Below are 8235 nucleotides of genomic sequence, written 5' to 3'. Positions count from 1 at the left end.
ATAACAGCAAGAACAATAACACAAGAACACTGCAACTGAGGCCATTGCTATTAATATTGCGGCTTTTTCAATCAAAATTGCATGTGGTAACCATAATAATTGCTGAGTGTGGAAAAAGTCGCGAAATTAAGCCGCCGCAAATGTATCCTGACATACAGTACTTATTAATACAAAGAAAATTTGTAATTCTGTCGAAAGATAGATCAGTCATGTTTAATGTCATTTCTAGTAGAATGAAAGCCCATAGGACATGCATTCAGGAAGCAGTAATAATAATCTCTATTACTCAATGATGTAGTCAAGTGAATTAAATTGGTGCACTACATCCACTGAATTAATCTGTTATATCAATAAATGCTAGAAGGAAACAGTTTCAGACTGCAATATATGGGTGAAGCAGAGAGCTTACTTGAGATGTACATGACTAGTGTGTCAGTATCTATGACTGTGTTATTAATGGTGTTGTTAATCCTCTGCTTTTCTGTGTTTTGTTTTTCTTTACTCTTGTATATTTCTAAGAACTTGTGTACATAGCCAAAGCACATTACTTTTAGAAATTTATTTATTATAAACTCATTGATTTTGTCTAATAAAAGCTCCTTCCACCACTGTTATTGAATTCCAAGACTATTGTACTATTCACAGGTGTTTCTTGCTGTAGGTGCAATAATTTTTCATGTGAGCTACTCTACAGTAAGATGTACATTAAAGTCATTGGGGCAATTTGTTAAGCCTCCCTATTAATTAGGTTGACCCGATTCTTTAGATGATGTTCATTGCCACTGTCATGGTTATAATTATCTTTATCATTGTCAATGTCTTCGAAAAGTATTGCCATAACTTTCTGATTTGTTGTTTAATTTTGTCTTCCATTTTTCTAATCAACTACCATCCCACTTACCTGCGTGCCTATTCCTTACCTTTTGTTAAATCATCCTTCAGTTTTTTTAATCCTGCTATCGCAATTGGGTACTTCTGTTTGCAAAAAGCAATAGAGAATCCATAGGTGACATGGAATGGTAGACTTGATTATTTTACTGTGATGTTCACTGAGCTGTATAGGCTAGACCACATCTGGGAGTATTCTGTCAATAAATGAAATTAAAGGAACCTTTACCAAACCTGTTCCCTGATAGTGTGACTCATTGGTTGAAAGATGTCCATACATTATAGAAGTAGTTAAAAATTTTATTGCACACAGCCAAGAATTTACTTAGCGATACTGCAGTGTAGGTGTAACAGTGACGTATAATGCTAGATTACTATAATGGATCACTTACGATATTTACTTTGCTGATACTGTAATGCATTACGGAAGAGTTACATCATGTGACTTGCTACGATGACAGTCAAAGTAGTTTTAATCCTTAGTGTAACGGAGCTGATTAAGTTATTCATTTATGAGGTTACTGGTCTTAAAAAATTGAAGCTTTTATTAGTCCGCTATTCCGCTCCTGATGAACATTGGCCATCACCCGACTAGTAAAAACAATGGCAATCTGCAATTGTAGTGATAGTCACATGTGACAGGTAATTGCCTTCAACTGTGGGAAAGAGTTTTGTCTTTAAACTCATTTTTTACCAATGGAAGATTTAATTTGATTTAACATGTATTAATGATTATTGTAAATCTGTATTCCAATCATACCCTACAAATGTTTGCGTTACTGTACAATGTTTTCTGACAACTGAAATAATCTTGTTATGTCATTAAATATTATAACACAATAGACAAAATGGCGACTGTTTAAAAAAAAAGTGACTGACAAACTAATGGTCTAGTTCCATTAAATATTATAACACAATAGACAAAATTGCGACTGTTTAAAATAGAAGTGACTGACAAACTAATGGTCTAGTTCAATGATTAGAAGTATTCAGATGGTGAAGTGGGTGGTTGAGGCACTTTATCTTCAATCTCTTCTGGCACAGTGACATTGTTTTGATCGGCTGTACCATTTGGAAAACACTTGCTCAGCTTCAATGATGCTAGCTTCCTCATCTTCTGTTAATTGTCAATTGCCATGCGTCATTATCAAGCGTGAGTGTTTCACACTTTTTTGAAATTCAATTCTTAAAAGATGCATAAAATATCCTGAAATGACTGTTTCTTTTTGAGAAGAGGCGTTATATTCTGAATCAGGTGTGCAATTTTATGTAATCCTTCCAAATTGATATATTCAAGTATTGTTTTGCTAATCCTGTGACTGCTAGACACTTAATTTGTTACCCTGTTGTTGCTTCCCATTTCATTTTGTAAGTCATGTTTATTAAAGCTTAAAAATTTATTTTAGTGGGCAAACTTGCAAAGAGGTGGCACACTGACCTTCAGTCAATATTGATAGAGTGTAAGTTGAAATAGTTTTTGTTAATGACTTTGTACATTTATGTACAGTTCAGTTGGCTTTTCTTTAGGAAAAGTGAAGACATTCGTCTTAAAGGTAAGTTGCTATAACCTGTATGGTATTATTTTTGCGATTAAAATTATAGGAAAACAACTGTATTATTTTTATTGAAGTGGAATTCATTTTATCACTGGAGCAGGTTTCGATACTCTATCCTCAATATATCTATCTTGCCCTAATGAAAGCTGCATAATATGTGAGGATTTCATTGCTCTTAGTGATGATCTAATTGGTTTATCAACTCCACCTCAATCCCTTGTCAGACTAAATTCAAGTACTACTGCCACTATTGGCCCTCAGGTATCTATTTTTAATTGTAACAATTTATAATTGTTTTATATGAATATTCTGAATACATAAAGCCTCACCTCTTAAGCACTGTAGTTTTCCTGTTGTTTTAGCCCCTTTACTCATGTTTTCAGATGATACTAGTGGAAACAATCCAAGAAGTGTAACAAATTTGAACACTTCTGTATAAAATTAACTTGTCTTCCGAAGCATGAAGCTCGGAAGTTAGGTAACATTCATTATGCTACCTGCTCTAATCAGCTGTCTGCTACAGAACTCAGTAAACCAATGGTTTTGAAGTATATGATGCACATCTAGGCAAGAATGTTTTAGTAGTAGCACCATTACTTCGTACCATGTGTGATGATAGGTCTGTTGAGTTGGTAAACTGATTGTGTCTGGTATGGTATAATTGTTAGCTATCAAACTTTTGAAATAGACAGATAATGCTTCAGTACTGGGAGAACAACATTCAAAGCCTCAAGCTCTTAGTGAAATAGAAGAGATAAAATCTAAAACAACAGCAACTGTAGCTAGGAAGCACTTTGGAATAAAAGAGACTGAGAACCTGTGGTTTGACTGAATACGGATCTCTTCAGGTATATTTCAAAACTAATGATTGTTGCAATAGTAGTTTTTACATATAGATCAACACCAGTTGAAAGCCTGCACACAGTGCTTCTAGAAGTATGCAAGAACATTCTGAGGTCATTTATAGATTTAAGAAATGCTTTTCAAAAATAGTTGGAATAATAGTTGACCTACTTCCTTTTTGGGGCTTTTCATGCCTTGTGACTGGAAACATTTGCTACTACAGATCTTTTGTTGGTAGAGACTTTAAAGCCTTCCTTCAGATGGCTATGTTCATTGTTCCATCTATTTTCAGTACTCAATACACTAATGCGCAGATGTGAACTTAGCCTTTTCATCTATAATGCATACAACCTTGAATGTAGAATATGGATTCTTTTTAATATCTTTGCATTTAAATGGGGCTTCATTATTTGTATGAGTGTATATGCACATACGGAGGGGGATTTACTATGGGATTTACGTGGTATGGAATGTGGGGTTGGTGATATATATACTAATGTTGGGAACAGCCTTTATGAGGTATGTTTTACCATGGGGGCAAATATCGTTTTGGGGTGCAACAGTGATAACTTGTTTGTTGTCGGCTGTGGGGGAGGAATTGGTAGTATCAGTTTGAGTGGGATTTAGTGTCTCAGATGTGATATTAAAGTATTTTATAGCTCACATTATTTATTTCCCTTAGTATTAGTCGGGTTGTCCCTGATACACTTGGTTGTGTTACATGAGGACCGATCAAACAATCCTACGGGAGTCCCGTCAGATTCAGACAAAGTGCCTTTTTACCACTACTATGCTTTAAAGGACTTGTGTGGGATGGTGGTGTTTAGTTTAATATTATTTGTGTTTGCATTTTTATTCCCATATGAATTGGGTGATCCGGAGAATTTTAGGAAGGCGAAACCATTAGTTACGCCACTGCACATTCAATCCAAGTGGTACTATTTATTTGCATATGCCATTATACGAGTGATACTAAATAAATTAGGCAGTGTGGCCGCATTTGAGGCCAGTGTTAATATTGCTTTTATTGCCTTTTTTACATTGTAGCTGGGTGCGGGGGTTAAGTTTTAAGTCCCTGGGGAGGGTGTTGTATTGACTTTTAATATCCGACTATGTTATATTGACTTGAGTAGGGGGACACTAGTAGAGCACCCATACATATTAATAGGGCAATTGGCATCCGCCTATTATTTTATATATTTTATAGCTTTAAATCCAATGGGTGGTATTTAGGAGATATATTGATGGGATTGCACAGGACCAATCGAAGATTGAACAAAGAGGCGGAGAAAGGGTAAAAGCAGTTTGTTAAACTGTGCGACGTGGGTATGAATCCTGTGTTTGTATGTTTACAGTGGGTTTAAAATTAATTTTTTATTGACCTTTGGGGGGATATTGCATTTAATTTGGATTGCTAGAAAGTATGTGGATAGATTGAGAGAAGTGGTGCTAAAACGATTGTTGGCCATTCTAAAATCTACAGTCCTATTATGGGTGGTTTTCGATGGCGGGGAGCAGTTTCAATCAGTAATAAAGTTCAGGTGACTGGGCGGTATGACATTGGTGTTCAGGGTGGACGGCATACCTTTGCTTTTCTTGATTTTGACAGCATTTCTAATCCCGATTTCTGTCTTGGTGAGTTGAGATTCTTTTAAGTTTTTAAATAAAAAATTTTCTTGTGCTTGTTATTAATTGAAATTTTATTCATGGGGGTGTTTACGGTCTCAGATTTAGTGGGGTTTTATATATTATTGGAGGGAATAAAATACCGATGAATTAAATAATCATGGTATGGGGTACAAGGGAAGAGAAAATCAGAGAATTGTATAATTTTATTAAATACCTTTTTAGTGTCAGTATCAAAAAATCGAAAATTTTCCTTCTTCCTATGGTGCTTGTAGTATTCTACTGCAACTTTGACAGAGCTTAGTACTTCTTGTAATGAGAGATCTATAGCTTGTAATACTTTTCATACTTGTTCAAATGGATGAAAAGTAAGTGAACTAGTTGAAGACCAAAAAAGTGTCAAATTGCTCCAAACAAGTAAGTACTCCTTTTGCTTTGATTCCATATTCATTGTGAGTTGTTTCGTAGACCATCCAATGTTTCAATCTAAATTTCAGTCTTTAAATACACTAGCGATAACAACTGTTCCAGCAGTCCAACGACTTCGACAAACGGGCTTTAAAGTCACACAAGAATCTTCAGATTTATGTAATTTTCACATGAATATGTCAGTCTCTTGGAATCCACTTAATTAACTTCACAATTTCTCTCACTATCTCTACAGCATCACATAGAACCTCGATTTTCTTGTAAGCACAAGTTGAGACAGTGAGCAAAACAATGTATGGAAACTGCCACAGGATTTTCTGATTTTATTTGTGTAATGACACCATTCCCATGTCCCTGCTTGTTAGCCGCACCATCAAAGGCTTGTCCTCTACGAAAAGTAATAAGCAGGCAAAAACGAATAAGCATATCTTTGATGACTTTGGTAAGTACATCTGATGTAGTACTAGGAATGCTAGCTAGTCCAACTGGATTTTTGCTAACAATATAGTCTTCATTGACCCATCTTATAGAGAGATGTAACTGCTCCCTTCCAGCAGTATCTGATGCTTCATTTCCGATGATGGAGTACCATGGTGAATAATTGGTTGTTATTTTAGAAAGGTGCAATTGTAGCACTGTGTTGGCTATAGTTTGGATATGCTCATTGACCATGTCATGTGACATATACTTCCCTCTAGATAGCCAATCTTTAATAACATCTGTACAGTGACATGAATTACTTACAAGTCTTGCCGTCAAGAGTTATACTAAATTACTTTCACTATCAATATGTCCCCAAATAGTAATACCATGACGCAACAAGCAATGGAGAGCAGAAAGCTGCTCCAAAAGACCACATCTACAAATTGCTTGTTCTTTCTTCATAGTGTTATCCAATTGCTCTTGTACTGTTTGCTTTGCAATCAATTTACACTTAGGTACAGCTTCTTTAATGACTTTGGCCATGAACATGGAATGTTTCTATAGCTTTTTTCCAATTTTGAAAACCAGACCTTAAAAAAGCTTGCTCTCCCAATTAACTAAAAGCAATTTGATTGCTTCATGGCATATTGGCAATAAACACGAAACACCTTTTTGTTGGTGATGCATACAGCCTACCAAGGGTAGTTTTTATACCACAGAGGAACAAAATTTCTTTTTTTCTTGATAAATATGAACTGCATCTTGGTCAGAAGGCTGATTAGGAGTGAGATCATTGTCTGAACAACACCCACATGAACACCATATTGTAGCATCAGTCTCTGTCTTTGTCTCTCCACCTGTACTAACTTCAAAACTGCTGGCCTCGGGTGATCAGTGCTTTCACTGCTTTGAGTAAGTTCATGTAACAACTCTTCTTATTCTAGGTCACTACTACCACAATCTTCTGATGATTTTCATTAGTCTTCATTTGAAGTTAGAGACTCGGTTTAAAAGTGTTTTGATTGTGAAAATGACTGAAACAAATTTAATTGACTTTTAGCCATGTTGTACATATTGATCGCACCCAAGAAATTTTAACCTTTGGGTGTGATCAAAATGTCAGCCCTTTGTAAGCTTTAAAGCAAACATGAGCAGATTTGTTTTGCATTGGCCAACAAGATCAAAATTTATGATCAGACTTCAGTTGTTTTGTAGTTAACTTTCAGTAATGGTAAGTTTAAAATGAATGAATCATATCTTGTTATATATAACAAGAGAAACAAACTTTTCAAAAAGTTGTGAGGCTCAAAACCCCAAGCAACCACTGCTCCGCCGCCTATGCCTAGACTATACACCTGTCAGTGTAACTTGCAAGCAGCTGATTTTTTTTACAGTCTCTATATTTTGTGGATCTGGAAACTGCTTTTCCATTGCAAACAGTACAAGGACAATGAGCATGGTTGTAGCTAAGATCATACGCAGATACTTCCTCTTGAGACCATGAAGATGACATCTAAGTTCATCACTAATAATAATTATTATTATTATTATGTCATCATTTGGCAGCTGTGATTGTGGAAAAGAAAAGCTAGCTGCTGGTACATAATTTGTTTCATCAGCTCGTTTAAATTATAACTGTGCCAGCATAAAAAATAAAGCTTTGGTCAGGGTATAATCTAAATTCTATACTGTGGAGACTTACCATTATACTAGATCTATATACGGAACTGTGAGTGTACAGGACAGTTTGACTAAAATGGCCGTTGGTAAGAGCTGGCTGCAGATGTCACGAAATCAAGCACAGATTATGTTTTTAAGGGGAGTGAAGCAGAGTTTTCAGATGAAGCATCAAACTGCTTTAAAGGTTTGTGTTTCACTCAGAATATAATAGCTACTGGGATATTGACTTGGTAATACTGATAATATATATATATATATATATATATATAATACAATACAGAAAATGTAAATAATGTGATATCAATTTTAAATCATGTGCATATGACATGTGATAAAACTATTATTTTGACTACGACATGTATTATATACATTACCCTGTAATGTGCATTGATTGTGATTCTTCCATAGAGCAAGATGTGGATGGTGAAACTTTTCCAATGTCCATTAATTGTGCTTCTGTTGAACAATTAATGATGTGTGGATTGTCAACGGTGAAAGATTAAATGAAACTGAGAAAAGTGTTTAACCCTTTAGCACCAATTGACCCTCCTGTACGTCAAATGCACGTGCGCATTGTAGCATGATTAACATACTTGTACAACGCATAGCAAGAGGAGCTTCAGCGTGGTCGTTTATACTGCTGTCTTTTACATCTTAAAGTATTTTATCTCTTCAGCTCATAGAACCTTCTACAATTATAAACAATAGTCTTTCTTCACCTTAGAAATGTATTTTACTTTACGAAGAAAAAGAAAATAGAATATTTCGAGATAACAGCTTCTTTCACTGC

At 35.3% G+C, this 8235-nt stretch overlaps 1 pseudogene; it reads left to right on the top strand.

Moving 5' to 3' along the window:
• The first annotated feature begins 3049 nt into the window (after positions 1–3049).
• Positions 3050–4535, top strand: LOC109583854 (cytochrome b-like; annotated as a pseudogene).
• The last annotated feature ends 3700 nt before the right edge of the window (positions 4536–8235 follow it).

Source organism: Amphimedon queenslandica, unplaced genomic scaffold, assembly GCF_000090795.2.
Source record: "Amphimedon queenslandica unplaced genomic scaffold, v1.1 AMPQUscaffold_13275, whole genome shotgun sequence".
In the NCBI taxonomy this organism is placed as follows: Eukaryota; Metazoa; Porifera; class Demospongiae; order Haplosclerida; family Niphatidae; genus Amphimedon; species Amphimedon queenslandica.
This window is presented reverse-complemented; position numbering and strand designations above follow the sequence as displayed.